General features: G+C 32.2%; 1 pseudogene; it reads right to left on the minus strand.

Annotated features, from left to right (window-relative positions):
* Positions 1 to 2,748: 2,748 nt before the first annotated feature.
* LOC138312605 (uncharacterized) lies at positions 2,749 to 16,551 on the minus strand (annotated as a pseudogene).
* Between the last annotated feature and the right edge of the window lie 1,915 nt (positions 16,552 to 18,466).

The raw sequence follows: 18,466 nt of genomic DNA on the forward strand, positions 1-18,466 counted from the left end.
TGCTTCGAATTATGGACAAACAACAACGACCACCATTTCTCGAACTTCTCTCAGTCTTCACTGTTTTATGTTTAGCATGTCATGATAACAGGATACTTTGTAGGACAACAATGGTCAGTAGCCATAAACGGATGCTTAATGCTCTTAACGATAAAAAATGGGAATGTTTGATATATTACAATTTGTATATCAAAGGCCAACTACCTTTCTAAATAGAAAATAAAGTTTGTTAAAAAAAACCACATAGCATAAGAAAACTTATATTGATGACCTAAGATGGGGTTACAACACCAATCAAAGGTAAGATTCCTTTTTTAAATATATGCAATAGTGAAGATTCATAGCGATGCTCTGCCGTGTGAACGCATTGATTGTTAATTCGGACTACGGCGGGAAACATAAGACGACTCGCGTTATGAAAATAAGCATTGAATTTACTTTTAATTAAACTCTTCAGAAAGTGATTGTAAGTGTTGTTGTGTAACGGTAAGATAATAACTTCTGTGACTCTACAAAATTATCAATCTCGTTTTACATTCATATCTTTGAAAAATGAAAAAGCCATTGCGGGAAAGGTAGTGAAAAATATTGTGCAACGGTTTGCTAAAATATCAACAACATTAATGAGGAAAACATACATTACAATGAGTGTAGGTATACCATAAAGTTACATTTTCTTTGTATTTCTGCTTTATATATAGATAAAAACGTTAAAAAGTTTTTACATTATGTTAACTACATATACAAAGTGTTATAGAGGGTAAAATCTAATAAAAATCACGCTTTTGTTTGATTCATTCAAAAGCAAACAAACAAAATTTTCAACAATAATTTAAACATTTTTTAGTGCAATGTATGAATAGATAATAGGCTTCACAATTTCAAATCTTTGTTTGTACTGTTTAACAGTTCAATTTTTTTTTCGTTTTTCCATTGTTTCCACTGAAATCCGAATTGTAAACACCAGCGAAATATTCAGCGGAAGTTCATTGTCATTCGTAAGAAAAAAAATAGAAATTAGTCCATTATATGAAACCACGAAATATTGATCCAGCGAATTTAACGCGCTATACAGTATTTGGTACATACATACAAAAAAAAACAATTGATAATTTAAAAACCTTCTTTTAAATTTTTTTGAAAAACGTAAACATCTTAAAGGATGTAAACATCTTCAATTAAAAAGCGCAACCCAATTTATGATCAAATGACATATACGCTATGTGACAATTTCATACATGTTCAAATTTCGTGTGATTGTGTGTGGAAATAAAAAAGAAATTTGAATGAAAAATAAGATTAAGTGGGCCCCACTCGATATGAAATAGGAAGGAAAAATTGAATTACTAAAAAAATTTTAAAAATTTTAAAAAAATATAAAAGTATAATTCCTGCGAGCAAAAACGCATTACCTCCCTCTTAAAACATATTGAAATCTGGAAGATTTTCCATTCTCCATAGGACTTCAATATCACCAGTTTCCAATGTATTTATCTTACAGAAAATGTATTCATATCTTTAATAACAATATGACACATAAGTTATCCAATGGATAAATTTGATATAGACTGAAATAAACAAAAGAAAACATTAAAAGGACCACGAATAAAGTATCCATAGAGACAGATTTATCTTACCAGTCCCGTAGCACAGACTCAAACGTTAAAGGTGACGCGGATCTTTTACTTACGATAAGCCTTGCAATCAATCATTTGACATTATCTACAGTTCATACTCTTCTCCATGGATTAAATTCGTAGTAGTAGTTATTTTGCAAAAAGTCTTCTCAGTTGCGTTTTCAGTCGTGCATTGTACCTATGGTGTTTGAAAAAAGTAGCTTTCTACTATGGATAAATATAATATAAAAAATAAAAAATACTTTAAAAATTAACACAATTGCTGACTATTGTTATTTACCAGCAATTATTACAAGGAAAAATCAGGTTTCGATATTGTGTTGACTTTTTAAAAATCTAAATATGCAAACACAAAGATATTACAGGATTTTTTTTTTTTAAATTTCCCTGACCGCCGTTTAAATTAGGAAATGTAGCCGTCATTTCTTCATATGTGGATATATAATCTATAAGGTCACTAAGTACTTGACCCATTCAGAATGTCGGCGTCGTTTGGGAAATATACACTTATCTATTTAATAACATGAAATAAAAAAATTTTGACATATAAGGAAGAAGTATATCTCGTACGTTGTCATCTTCGGTGGCTAAATAAGTGTGGATTTGTTATTCCTATTTACGTATTTTTCACAATTTTAATATGATTACAAAAATATCGTAAATGTTTAAATATATTATACATATGACGTGTTTACATATTAACAATGATTTGTTACATATGTTTTACAAATATATGATATAAAGCAATGCAATAATGAATTTGAGAAATGTTTTTATACATTTATTAGCAATGACTGAAATATCTCACTTTCAACTCGACTATGAAAACAAAAAAAAAGTAATTGCATTTAATCAGTTTGAATAAAAAAAAAATGACAAATAGTCGATTTCATTTAAATAACATGATAAGAATTAACCCAACTGTATGTATTATTATTTTTACATTTTGATTGGCAAAGTACGAAATGTTCTAATGGAATGTTTCTATCACTGAGCCTCTCCATCTGAGCGGGGGGGGAATCTTTAAGTACGATCTTTCTTTTGTTTGTCTCTATCCCGGCGGTAACTACTACCGACATAATACGTCGATATGACCAAACCATCATCTGTCCTAGCTGTCCACTTGCTGTACCAGACTTCCCCGGTCGTGTGGTGACCAGATCTGCGCTGTCGTATGCCAATCCATTTGACAATATTTCATCGCTGTCAGCAGCCTACCGATAGTGGCCCTGGTTTGGAACTTGTCTATCCAACACCGGATGAGAGCCAACAATCTCGACTGGATGTTGTTTGGAAACCTCACCTCTTGCTGTTCTATAGTGGGAGGAGACAACCCAAGTTCCAGGAAAAGGTTGAAATATGCATTTCCAATATTGTCGGCAATTTTCATGATCTCTTGGTCAGAGGGAACTCTTCTTCCGACATCAATGGGAACTAAACCTCCTGTGTAAATTTTTAAAAACGAATATAACACTTATGACATGGTTTTAATGTAAAAGTAAACTCAACAATGAATATGCTGCTAAAAAAGGATTAAAACTTTCATTAAACTTTAATTGAAAATTTTATAAAAAAAAGTCAAACGTATTCTTATTTTATTTCGTTTATTTTTTTATTTCTGTCACTAATTTTGTAAACCACACATGAATATGAATAATTTATTTTCATGGATACAGTGTAAATATCAAAAAAAAAGAAACTACTTCATTATAAAAATAAAACTTTTTTTCTGTTTGATTTATCAAAAGTTGCAGCTCATTTATCTATTTGTTCCCTTGTTGAATGTCTTCCTCTTCGTCAACAGTTTAACCCCTTCCGTCCCTTAACTACTTACTGAAGGGACTCACTCCTCTCACTACCACTCACTCACTCACTCACTCACTCACTTTCACTCACTCACCATCAATTATCTACTCACCTCACTCACTCACTCACTCACTCACTCACTCACTCACTCACTCACCACTCACTCACTCACTCACTCACTCATTCACTCACAATAGTCATCAATTAAATCAGAAAGTAGTCAAACACAAATAATTGTTGTCGTGTCAAGATGTGCAGACACAAATACTCTGTTAACAATATGACGTCACGGAATTTAATATACATTTCTATTAGCAATATTGTATGCAACATCAACCCACATGCGACATTCTTTTAAATGCGGAAACAAACTTCTACTTTTACCATAATTTTACCGAACAAATAAATTACAGGCATACGGATATTCCACATCAATAGGGCAGCCGTGTCTCGCTGCATGGTTAATAAACGTAAAAATTTGTTTTGGTTTAATCGATGGCAATAAATATTTGATTGTGAACGTTTTATTGTGTCTCATTCAACAATCTGTCTATCTAATCCTGCTTGTAATACGCATTTTCATTGGTTAAAACATTTTGATATATCCTTTTATATCGTAAAAAACAGCATTTCTTCTGATTGGCTGATATAACAGCGTTTACCTGGAAATAAAGAATTTAGAGTATGTCACTGACCTTGGTTTTCAGAATCCTCGGCTGATTCTAAAACTTCGTCCAAACGATCAGTTGCCATGTCGACCATCTCCATCGCCTTCGTAATGTCATGGAATGTCTGATTTGGGTAGGTGTTTGTCCACTTTAGAAACATCTTGGTGATGAATGTGATTCCTACCAGGCTGTTGGACTCCCATTTAGTTTGATCTATATCTGGTTGAGGCAGACTGAGTAACACAAATAGCCTCTCACATTGAGATGCCTCGACCAATCGGGACAGACGACCCAGTTCTCGTGGAGTTGGCCTGCGGTTATCCATGTAATGATGTCATCCCTGTGCCTGAAATAAATTGGAATAACTTTATTGAATGTGTTTTTATTAGGATGAAATATATATTTTGCACCATCATCGGTGCAAAACTGCATAATAACTGGTGTATTAAGTTAGTTTAAACAATGTCTACAATGATCCATAAGAAAATGAATGAGGTTTTCTTATTTTTTTTTTTTTTTTTCAAAATCTAAAACAGTAAAAATACTTTTTTTTTTTTATTTAGACATATACTTACTCGATACATCCAAATCATATCCGCGCATCTCCAGAACCCTTCCAAATAGAAAGACACATTTTAAAATTTTAAAAGCGTACTCGTCGAAAAATAATAATAATAAATATAAAAAAATATCAAAGCAAAAAACGCATAACATATATATAAAAAAGAAAAAATGTTCATGCATTAATTTATGTGACGCATGTGACTCTTTAGCATGAAATTACCCATACAGAAATCATTATTCATTTACAGCGATTCATAGTCAAGTCAATGTCGTCTAACGTTTGAAGTAAGTAAACGTCCCTTCATTTCAAACTTCACATTTAAAAGGAAATAAGGAAATGAAAATGTACATTTAATGTACAAAACATTCATTTTGTCTATTAACTATATGACCCCTACCTACCTCAATTCCCCAGTAAATGGCGTCTGTCTTTGGACAAACGATGTTCTCCTTGGCATTCCCCTCCTTTGCATGGTAACGCCGCTTTCTGAATTGATGACTCTGGTATAGGTGTACCGGAGTATCGTAAGGAGTCAGGTAAAAGCTGCAATGTAGTTTGTGCCGTGAATTTGAAAGTGTTCCTGATTGGTCATTACCCAATGTGGTCAGGATAATTTGCTCGATGGATTGTCGTAAGAGGTTTCCAGAGTCATCAGGAAGCTTGTGTTCTGAGGTACTGAAGGCTGTCAAAGCAATGGTGGATCGTTCAGCATGCATCGACAGAATCATTCTGTAGTTGTCATCGACTTCGAAGCAGACAAAGCCGTTATAGAGACAATCTTTATGGTCTGATGTTGTCCCACTTCCGGTAGTTGCTTCTCTCACACTTCGTTTTGGTAGTGACGTCAGCTTGTACATCTTCATTACTCTAGCCAAGATTCGCTGGAACAATTCATTAGACATGTATGCATTGAATACGAAGCATAATGTTTTAGAGAAGTGACTCTTTGGCTGCTGGGTGTTTGTAACCCTACTTGTGATGTCGCTGACGTCTTGCAGCACTCTGAGTTTGCTAGGAACTATATAGGTCTCCATGAACTGTGATACTGTTTTCGAAATTTGAACTTTCACTATCAAGCCAAATTTTTCCATCATTGCAAAGAGTGCAGATCCTGTATGGACGAAAAGCTTCGTTTTCTTTTCTTTCGAGGAGACCGTCAATAACCTCTTCAGTCAGCTCTCCATTTGACTTGTACAACTTCAATTTTCGGAACAGCGGGAGGTCGTCTGTAGGTAAGAATCTATTATCCGTGACGAAGATTTTTATAAATTCTGCAAGCCATTGTGGGTCCGTAACCACTGTGTCAAACTCTCGAAAATAAATCACAGACCTTGTGCAGTGCAGGTATCTAAACATAAACGATAATGTTTACCAGCACTTACATTAAGATAACTTAAATCAAAGATATATCTTTATCTGAAAAAATAAATATGATTTCTTATCAAAAAACTGTCTATACCGACAAAACGTTAATGGATTATAAAATAAATGGTTTATAACACAAAATCAAATGTAAGGAATTAAATGAATGAATATTGGCCATATTTATGAATTGCTATTTCGTTCTATCCTAAATGATACTGCTTCATGTAAAAATACATTTCGTTGCATATCCTTGTATACAAAGTTTAATGTAAATGCCTACTCACTCCAATGCGAGTTTGATTTCATCTTCATCTGCCAATGGGGCAATCGACGATTTGTTCATTTCTATGACCTCTGCCAATTGGAGTACCTTCGTGCCCTTTTCCATTGCCTTAAGTAAGTCCAGCTCTAGTTTTAACCACTTAGTTGGTAGTTGCCTCTCCCATTGATCTTGGTTGCACGGCTGTCACTGTTATGAGATTCCGAAGTTTATCAAATTCAGCTGCATCACCAAGGCTATTGTCAACCGTGCAGAATTTGGCACAATGAAAATCTGAAAGCTCTGGAAATTCTGTTATACTGTTTAGTATTGTCTCTATGTCTTTGTTGTAGTCCTGCAACAGTTTTTTACGAAAAATGGAAATAAATAAATAAATAAATATATTATAATGATGGAATTATTTGTTTGAGTGTATCATGTCGTATGTTATAGCACATGCTATACATTTGTACGTCTTACAATCATATAATTGATAATTATGACTGTACGCTTGCTGGTAAATTAAAATATAAGAAAGAAATCATGTCCATATATTAAAGGAGTCCTACAAATTCACCAATTGTTTCCGCAAAGATCCCTTGATTAAGCGAGGTAATAAAGCGTCTTCGTATTATGGTTTCCTTATTTATATACATTCATACAATATATATGTATGTAAGAAGAAAGTAAATATTGGAAATTAAACGTATAATTCAAATTAAAACCTATATACTATATATACATATGTATAGTGTGAATCCGGACTGAGAACATTCACCGACTAACAATCGATAAATGTTTCTAGATTTAAAGATATGGCATCACAACTATTCTGAGGTTACAAGAAGAAGCAAACATTTGCCGCAGTAGACACTGTGCAGTGGCAATACTATATATACCTTTGACGATTTCTTTAATTCATCGAGAAACGTGCCGACAAATATGATCGGAGGAGCATGGGTCTTGAACTTAGGAGCATTTAGTTCACCTGAAGAAAATGTACCAATAAGGCGAATCCATTTCTTCAGTCGATCTGAAAAATGCCAAACATATTATTGTGATATTTAGAACTAAAATATATGGTACATTTCGGATGATATAAAAAAAAATGTATTTCTATAGCAACTCAAACTCAAAAAATATGATTTAATAATATCCTTCCCACTTATGTAGATATTTGTATAACAATATTGTATGCAATATAAAACCCACATGAGGCATTATTTTAAATGCGGGAACAAACATTTCCTTTCACCATAATTGTACTGAAACTATGGGCCTATGTTCCGTTACCATGGCAACACCGAATTACAAAAATGTTACTGTATTATTCGGCATACCTCATAACCAATAAGGTACCGATTTTTATTTTAGTTCAAAAAATATCTTAATTTCACGCAATCAAAGTCACCCATTTTGTTACCATGGAAATCAGTCATACGGAAATGTTCCCATGTTATTCAGTATACTTTATAACCCATATATATCAATTTTCACTAAAATTTTACAATATCTAAATTTCAATCAAACAGGGGCCTCCATTTCGTTGCCAAAGCAACTTATCGTTTTTTAAAGTGATACATTATAATAAGCATACATCATATCCTCTTGTTTACCAATTTTCACTTCCATCTGACATTTTCTAAATTTCAGCCAATCATGTTGCTACCAGCACTGCTTTATTCAAGACACCCAAAAACTGTTGTCCCGAAATTTTAATTTTGAAACTAATTTTACACTTAGTCAGAAAATATCCTGGGAGTATTTTTAATGCAGGGTAAGATTGCGGACAAACCGTAACAGGGTGAGATGAGATGACAAAGAGTAATGTTTCGTTTTTTTTCGTTTCGTTTTTTTTTTACCGAAAAGTGTTCGATTTTTTTTTCTTTTTTTTTTATAATATTATTTCAAACAAGATTCTCAGTTCAAAATATGAAATTAATAACTCAGGTATAAACGTTAACGATGTACTTAATTGATTTAAGGATAAACAATGTAGAATATCTAACAAAGGAATGGCATATTCTGGCCTGTTAGTGCAGGTAGTTTTAATGAAAGTAAACACAAAATATTTCAGGCCTTTTTGGCCTTTTTAAATAAAAAGTAAGTAGCATTTTTTGATCAGGCAATAATAAATAGTACTTTCCATATGCAAAGTTTACAAAATTGGGTTTGTGTGCAGTTTCTATGAAGATTTTTAACATTAGCTTTAAAAATGTGCAAGGTTTGTACAATACGAAAGTTTTAAGGCAAAGTTTGTTTAAGAAGACCCAAATTTGAAATTTTACAAAGATGATAGCATTTTTGCCGGTAGTTTAATATATTTTAAAAATAATATATATACTAAATATATAAAATTTATGTGCATGTGAAATTTCATGCTTTTTACTATAAACACAGTATTTTACAATTATTTGCTGTACATTGTACTATATACTGTAATAATTCTTTAAGATATACAATAGTACATGCAATTGTATTTTAAAATGCATCATAGAGATATTTCAATATTCCATTTAGTAATGCAAGTGAAGGGGTGTTTAGAATTCATTCACTTAATGAGAAGCAATTTTTACCAGTTTCCTGATTGTCCTTGAGGAAATGTGTGAGTCTGAAGACCAGGAGATACACGCCGTGAGACGAGATAAAAAATTGTATGAAGATGATTGAAAAGCTTCATGTCCCCCCATATCCCACAGAGACAGGTAGGCTTTGTCAGAAGTGGTCTCCATGGAAGCATGTTTACGGATGGCGTCTACTTCTTTGGCGTGTTTTCGAAGTCGCTTTTTTGGTTCTGATTCATGTAACAGTATTTCTGGAACAACATAATATGACAAAAGTGATAGACACACATCTCTCACCGTTCAAGGTTTTGTCAATATTTTTACGCATGAGAGATTTTTTCTGTCAATCCCTAGGGTATGACAAATTGCACTTGGTAACCTTTTGAACCGGACGTAGAGCCGAAACTATTTTTTTTCTGTTTACTATTCGTCGTCTGCTATTTGTAAAAAAAAAACGATTTTAAACCCGAAGATGATTGAAGTAGGAGACACAGTGGTGGTATTATGGCAAAGAGGGCAAGATAAATGGAACTTTCTGCCGTATTGGGACGTGCTTAATGTTCAAAGTACAAATGTTTGACACTGGAGTAAAACTCTTAAACCTTTGTCAGACCCGCTTCCTAATGTTTCTGTGCAATACTATAAACGCCCCCCGACAAACAAAATGGCATAATACCCACAATCCCAAAGCCTCGATTTGTTAAAATGAATGAGTCAAGCATTGTGCCCTATTGGTACGTACTTAATGTTCCAAATAACAAATGTTTGACATTGGGTATATTGTCAGTGCAGCCAAACATGAACTAATTAAAGGGCTACCAGATGGGTATTTTGACTTTGTTGGAGACTTTTTGTTGCATACAACACGACAGATACATCAATCTCTTACTACAGCAATGACCATCCTTCTCCTTTACGGAATGCGAAATCCAAACGTACAGTGGTTTCTACGCAGTCCAGTTGGTCAGCTCTATAGGCAATGTAATGTTTTTTGTCCCCTCTAATGTTTTTTTTGCTTCAAAAAGACTACCAAGTGCGAATGACAATGTTCCGAAACTAGGCGACTGACAAACACCAGTGTGAGAAAGCATGTAATGTCAAAAATTGAAGGAAAATAACGTACCGACACTCGGGCAATTCACATCACTTGACATATAAACCAACAGTCACTGAACAACTACTGGCATTTATATGACATTTAAAGACAAAAACAGGTTGGCGATTTTATCTAATTAAGCTACCAGTAACACTATTAAATCGGTAACTGAAACTGACATCGTCGCCGGTACAACTCTTGGTAAACCTACCTCTAATGCTTGCTGGCGCGACATTATTCAGCTGTCACGAGTGGAAAATCATAACAACAAATGCTTTACCCGCTCTACTCTTCATGATTTCACGAAATCTGTGTTGTATGGATCTATCATCAAATGCGGAACTTAACATTAATTTTGACATATTCGCACTGCTGGTAATCTAGGTCTTGTGTCATCTACGACTCTGACTGTGATTATGAATGAGTGTACATGATATCAATAAATGACGTCATGATATACCGTGTCATTTCCCGCGAAAACACAACCGACAAAATAGCATTTTTCTTTCATAGAGGTATACTTCTAAGTGATTTGAATTTTAATGTGATCTATTTCTATATTTCATATATTAATTTAGTATTCAAATGATTTTAAATAAATCGTTTATGCCTATTGTTTATTGCGTAAGAAATGTATTTGTAGCGACCGTGCGATGAATGTCGTCATTGAAATTTATGCTTTTTTGTAATATTGTTACAGAACGGAAGTCAATCAAGATGAAATGTCCAATGATCTTAAATTGAGGGAGAAAATATTCATTCACTGCATTGGGGGCGGAGTGACGTCGAAATCACAACCCTCGGGGAAATCCATGATTATCCAGGTCAAAATTCTATTATCTTTATTTAACAATTAAAGGATTGTTATCTCCAATAAATGCAATCTAACAATCCTTTTATTGTTATATTTACATTTTACTTTCTAGTTCAAAGTAAAACATAATGTAGATACGACTGTTCAAAGTGATAAAAATATAGTCCCTATACAAATTTGAAAATACCACAAATTTTCAATGTGTTTCCGATGCTTTTCAGTTTACTTTCAATTTTCAAGAAAGGACCTCTTTCACGAACAATGGAATTTTGCCCACGAACCAAATTTTATTGAAAAATAAATGTAATATGTAGCAATATAAATGCAAACCCTTGAAATACGTTAAAAAAATTCAAAAGGTCCCAGGGGCCTGTGCTATGGCCAAATTAATGTTGCCCAGTAGAGGTTGTATGACAGGGTTCCCTTTTTGATCCAAAATGGTATAAAAATAATGTTTTATGTCATTAAAACTGTATTATTTTCTGAAGAGTATAAATAATCACATATAATGATCACAAAATATGTAGGCAAAATGGGACAAATAAAATTTTGGCTACATTTTAAAGACAGAAAATATCGAAATTTTGGGTGTTATTTTCGGCCATGTCAATTATTAACAATGGTGATTCAACCCACTTCCAGTTTGAGTGCACCAAAAATATTTTCTAAAAAAGTTGGCTCATTACCTGAAGTAAATATTACGAAAATTTCAGAAAAAACTGTGGACCGGTAAATTTGTCGTTTAAAAGGTTATAATATAGTATGGTCTATTTTTAGTAACGTTACATAATGTTAAGAATATGCTTATTTTGGATCATTTATCACGAATCTAACGGTGTCAACATTAATGTATAATCCAATACTCATCTGTAACGCTTGATATGATTTCAAATTGATTTATTTAGTGATACTTTGTAGAAAAATTAAGTTTTACATAATCAAAATTACAAAACATTTGGGTGTTTTATGACCACAATAAGCTGTTTTGCATTTGAAGTAGCTTCACTAATATGTCCTGTTCTAATGATTTATTTTGTAATTTAGAGCATATTTACAGTGAAGAGAGTGATTAAAATGGATTCTGTAACTGTGTGGTTTGAGAGGGAAGAGTTACCAGGTTTCAACGGGTCATGTTACAAACCTACAGTAGTTCAATTATTTGCAGGGCTAACACTTCTGATTAACATTTATGTTGATTCATGCTAAAATGTAAATCTCATCACTTTAACGTATCGTTTTAGATTTTAAGTTTATTTTTTTTTTCGGGAAACTCCTTGATGTATCATTTCAGATTTAGATACATTAATGGCAAATACTTCTTTAATCTTGCAAAATAACTAACTGAATGTAGCAGTTTTAATAATGAAAATAGACATTACCTGTAAGTAGATCATCAAAACTTGATTTATCTTTATTGTTAATAATCATATTTGAATTCCATGTTAGTATTATTATATAATTAGAAAATTAAACAGCTTTACTGAGTAATAGACACAAAAGAAAGGCTTCGATCACAGTACATGGACATGGTGTATATCCCCGTGGTAAAGAGTGTGTGGCGATGAAACCGTTTTATTCAATACTATATAAACTAACTTTGAGTTTATAATTATATGAGTTTTATAAGTAATTGTAAAGTAATCCGTATGGACAAAAAACATCTCTAAAAATCTTAATTGGCGGATATGGTATTAATCGTACAGAGATAATGGAGAAACCGTCAAAAACAGGAATTGAGAGTGTCTGATCAAACTGGAAATCATTTAAATGAAGTGTATTGCATATACTTAATGTTACTTAGCTTTGTGTCACGTATAAATTTATTTATTTGGATCCCCATGACATGTATAATTCATGTTGTGATAACCAAATTTCTTATAAAATCATTTTTTTACCTGAAATGATAAACCTTATGCCATTTTGATTGATAGTATGATGTGTTTACGATACACAAAGCTAATTATGAAAAATTAAAACTGTGGACCTCAAAAACGTTTGACTGTTTCATTAAACCATAAAAGATGCTGTTATTTTTTAACTGAAAAAAAAAATTCTTAGTTAACTTTTATGGAATTCATGAAAATTCTAAAGAAAATTAAAAAAAAACCTCAAAATCAAACTTCAGTTGATTGATCACAATATGTTCTGAACAATCTAAATATTAAACTGATAAGAAATACTTATATAGTAAAATTAATACATTTTTGACGAAAAAAAATCATATATCAATTTGTCTATGTTTTTTTAAACAAAAAACTTGTAATGGTGTGATTTGATGCCATTGCCAACACTTTGAAAGCACAATATTTTGTAAAAAACAACAACATTATACATATATGCACTAATATTCGGGATGTGTTGAACATTGGTAATAAAACTTATTCTGTTCACCATATATAATCTACTCCCACCCCATTTTTTTCCTAGAGAGATTTTGTTATTATGTTACTTTATATGCCTTTCAGCTGTATAAAAAAATAATATTTCTGAGAATGCACAGTTGCAATCATCATCTAGCTTGAAAAGTGGAATGATAATGGCCCCTAAATATTCCGAAATACTTTGTTATTGTGATTCAATATTTTGATTATTCATACAATATATAGGTTATAATAATCATATATTACTTTAAATTTAATGTAAACTAATGAGTATATTAGATTAGATTTAAGAAATTAGTTTCTTTGTTTTCTCAATTTGTATGATTGAAAAGGGCACGCTGGCTGCAAAACCACGGTTGTAAATACTTGTAAATATATAACTTTGCAACGCATTGCCTACATTTAGACCTTCTTTTTATACGGGACATAAAATTTACCGGTCCCGCGCAATTTGTATGAAAATTTGCCACAATTTTTACATTCAGGTAAGGACGCACAAACACTTTTTAGGAATATATTTTTTGCCCGCGATCGCACCTCAAACTGGAAGTGTTGTTGGCGTGAACTCCACAACAATGTTTATTAATTCGACATGGCCGATAAATTAATTACCCCCATAAACTTTCACGCGATCATTTTCTCGATTCACTCTAGTAAATTTAGCCATAAATGTTATGTGTCCTATTTGTGGCCTGTACATTTTTGTCGAGGTCATACATATTTATGAGTATATTTATATAATCTTCAGAAAACTATTAACTGTTTTTTGACAGTTAAAACTTTATTTTTGAGAACTTTTTGGGTTCACAAAAAGGGAAACCCTGATCACATACTATAGACTGGACAACATTAATTTTGGCCCACAGCACAGGCCCCTGGAACCTTTTGAATTTTTTAAGCGTATTTTTGAAGGGTTTGCTTTAATGTTGCTACATGTAACATTTAGTTTTAATAAAATTGGTTCGTGGGCAAATTTCCCATTGTTCGTGAAAGAGGTCCTTTAAAAGATTTTGTTTATAGTTTTATATAACCACACTGGTCCATTCAACTACAATGTCAATTTTCCCGCGCGGACTAATATGGTGTCAGTAAACCACATCCAATTTTTAATTATATTATTTAGTCCTAGTCTAGACTGCAGGATTTATTTAGCTCATCATGCAGATCACGATTATCATTAAGAGAATGTAATGGGAGTCCCTGTGGCAAAATGTTAATATATAAGAGTGGGTTTAAAAAAATAGACATCGTCTTGTGAGATTATGATCAGATATCATTTACAACAAAATACTGAAACTGATTACTAAAAAAGGGGATCACATTGTATAACAGAATCACGATATTTAAATTACAGTCAAAACATAGTAACCAAGTGTTGGTTAAATGTGATACTTTTACAGTGGAAGTAACACCCCGACCACAAGGTATTACATGTACCTGATGATATTTTTTGAATAATTACACGTCAAGAAGAAGTCGTACAAAATCAACACATGCCCCCCCGGTTTTATTGGTATGTATACAGTGTAATTGGGTACACATAGGGATTGGATTTCGCTTTTATGTTAACTATGGAGCAATTTTTTTAAGAATACAATGTATATTCTATGGGGCGCGTTTTGCTAAAAGTTAATACATAGAGTAATAACATTAAGTATTTGTACTCGGCCACATGTGTGAACTCAGCGTTATTGTGAAGCGAGGCGAAAATGACGCACGCTTACACACTGGAGTTTGCCGAAGTTGTCAAAAACACCAGTGTTCAAGTAGCTCGATGCGTTTGAGATTGTCATCTCACTTGACGATATTACATTCTTGGGAGCCATATGGTTATAAAATCTACACTTAGATCCATCGCCATCGATAGATGGAACAACTTTTACTTGTGTTCGATGGATACAATGTATTTGTGGTGACGCGTAGCTGTCAACATGTGGATTACTAGCGGTGCATGTTTTATAATACACATGATTAAATTCTAAAAGAACAAACACAAGAGGATATGTTTATAACTGACCTCTGTCAGAAGGTCTCACTCCAAAGCAGAAGCTATCTGACGCGCTCCCGGGATATGTAGATAGCTTAATACTGCTATTCATAGCCGCTATGAAAATTAGAAAAATACATTCAATCCCTATGTGTTTCTTTTTAAAAAGTAGATATTTTACGTTGCATAGAACATTTTCATACGCAAGTTCAAAGTTCAATGTTACCATGCAGTTATGATAAACAAAATCAGTTAGTATTTGCGTATAGTGAACAAGCCTAGTAGGTGTAAATATAGTAGAATATCATTAACAATAAAGCTCTTTTTATCTTCCGTTAACAATATTCCCTTCAAAACTCACCATCATCATCAAGAAGAGGCATCATTGCTGCCATACGTTTCTCAATGGTTTTAGTTGGCGTATGATCTGAGCTATGTTGCCATGTTTTGTCCGCCATGTTGATAGTGAACCAAACAGGATGAATATCGGCTCCCAAAGTTGGTTTTCTTGATGTGATGTCGACATATTTGTTCTGGAGACGTCGACACAAAGTAGTTTTACCTACACCTTCGCAGCCTACGAACACTACCCGAATGTGTCGGTAACTTTCTGTCTGTCCCTTGAACAGCCTCAAATATCTGTTATAGTTTCTGACGTCCCCTGAATTGTGAAAAAGGATCAAGTAATGGATAAATATATGCCAGAAAATATCTTCATTTGGTTATGTAGCAAATTCTTGATTATTACAGGATTATAGAATGTCCCAATTATATCATTGTTTATTGATAAAAAACGATACGGAAAACAAACAACCACTGAATACACATGAAAACGGAACAATACAACAGAACGATATTGTAACTTTTGCTAAAGAATAAGGAAACAAACAAATATATAATTTTAAATGTCGAATATTTGTTCATGGTTTAAATAACGTAATCATAAATCATTTGTAATGTAGATAATTTGAAATGCATGAAATGGTTGAAATACCAACGGCACGACGTGATAGCATCCATTGTCTCTGTACTATGTATTGTTAAAATGTCCAAAATACATCAAAATTAGATGTTTATGTTAATTTATACCTACTTTAATAAAAAAAAACAGTGACAATTCTAGATTGATTATACCAAATTCAGATGTATGGTTATTATCGATGTTATTTTGTAATTTAACTAAATACAACACACAGAAATGGCTGTGTATCTGCAATGTTAGATAAGCAATAAGACAATGATATATATATGTTAGAATAAAACTGTAAAAGGTTGTAGGTCTACCGTTTAATTATTCTGTCTAACTCTTGCTGACTTATTTCAAGTCACTTATTTCAGCACCTGAGATTATCTTCAAGCTAAATACTTTAGGCTTAATTTGTATGTATTGGTTGATTTAGATTAATACAATTAATGACCTTGTGAATGAAATACCGGTTAAGGTATTTTTTGTGAAAATAAACGTCATTTACTATATGTTTTTAAGCAAGCTATTTCAAGGATATATATAGATATGGGAAAAAACCTTTTTAAATCAGCACTGTTATAAATTCACATGGACAAAATACGTCAATATAATATAATTCTAACAAAATCAACAAAAAAGCACTAGTATTGAATTTTTGTACTATGTCTGATTAAAATGTCAATTGCATCAATGTTTAATGTTGCTTAATATTAAAATCTAATAAGATCCCTTAAAGAATACAATATTTCTAAATTGATATTGAAATTCAGAAATAGTCTTATTTCGTTTGCACATATTACAAAGACTTCAGCTAGTTATGTGTATAATTTGCTATTCGTTATTATTACTAAATTCATTACGCACTTGAATATTAAAAAAAGATATTGATGTCAATATTGAATCAAGAACCTTCACAAAATTACCAAAACATCATAAAAAGTCATCACCAATACTCATATTATTATACAAAATGCAGAAGTAATCTTATATACTTCAATACCTTCATCATAATGCTAGTGATGTTCATTATTTATTTTGTTGTATATTGCTACTTGTTACATTACACAAAAAAGGGTTTCGTTCTTCATTGTTAGATTAAAAACTAGACAAGATTTCATCATTGAATTACTAACCATAACAAGTAGATTATATATCAGGATTGAATAAACAACCTCTAGAAGTAGGTTTATCCAGTTCCACAGCATCATGTTGGACCAGTTTTACTTAATACATTACACATAAAAGGTTGTGCACTCTACAGTGTTAGGTTAATGAAAAACAAGGCAATGATATAAATATTATGTATAACCTTCAGACACATTACCCGAAACACCTAAAAAGGTTCAATCAATATGCCTACTGTCTGATTAATGAGTCTAAAAAGCTAGAGATCAATTAGAAAATTATTACTTCTAAACTAATTATACAAAATTCAGAAGTAATCTTATATACTTACAACACTTCATCATTATACTATTGCTGTTCATTATTTATAATGTTGTATATTGCTACTTGTTACATTACACATAAAGGGTTTTGTACCTTCATTCTCAGAAGTAGGCTTATTTCATTTGCACTGCATAATGCTAGTTATTTTCATTATTTATGTTGTTAGACGTTTACATTACACATAAGAGATGTGCATCTTCACTGTTAGATTAATGAAAAACAAGATAATGATATAAAGCTTATATTTAACCTTCAAAGACATTACCGAAACACCTAAAAGGTTTTTCCATCAATAAACCTAGTGTCTGATTAATAAGTCTACAGAGCAAGAGATTTAATAGAAGAAAATATTACTTCTAAACTAATTATACAAAATTCATAAGTAATCTTATATACTTACAATACCTTCATCATTATGCTAGTAATTTTCATTGTTTATTATGTTGTATATTGCCACTTGTTACAAATTAAGATTTTGATATTATCATTCTTAGATAAAATACAAGACAAAATTCCATCATAGAATTGATAACCTCACAATATGTCTGCAATTCCGAATAAATGATCATCAACACGCCTTTCGGCTGATTATTTATTCTACAGACATTTTGTGGTAAAAATTCAATGACCAAACTAGTAGTTGACTTATATGGACGACGATAAGCAAAATGATAACGAATTGATCAATCTCATTTACTCAGTGATCTAATTATTCACAAATACGTTTTTGTTTAATAATGATAATAATTCATAAATTCAGCATATAAGCTTTACATTTATCTAGGGGGAGAGATAACAAGCGACATTATCATTTGCCGGTTAATCATCTTATAGGAGACATTTTACCTCATCATTTCACTAATCATAATTATTTATTGGTACATTAATAATGATAGTGACTTTGTACT

Source organism: Argopecten irradians, unplaced genomic scaffold (genome assembly GCF_041381155.1).
Source record: "Argopecten irradians isolate NY unplaced genomic scaffold, Ai_NY scaffold_0388, whole genome shotgun sequence".
Classification (NCBI taxonomy): Eukaryota; Metazoa; Mollusca; class Bivalvia; order Pectinida; family Pectinidae; genus Argopecten; species Argopecten irradians.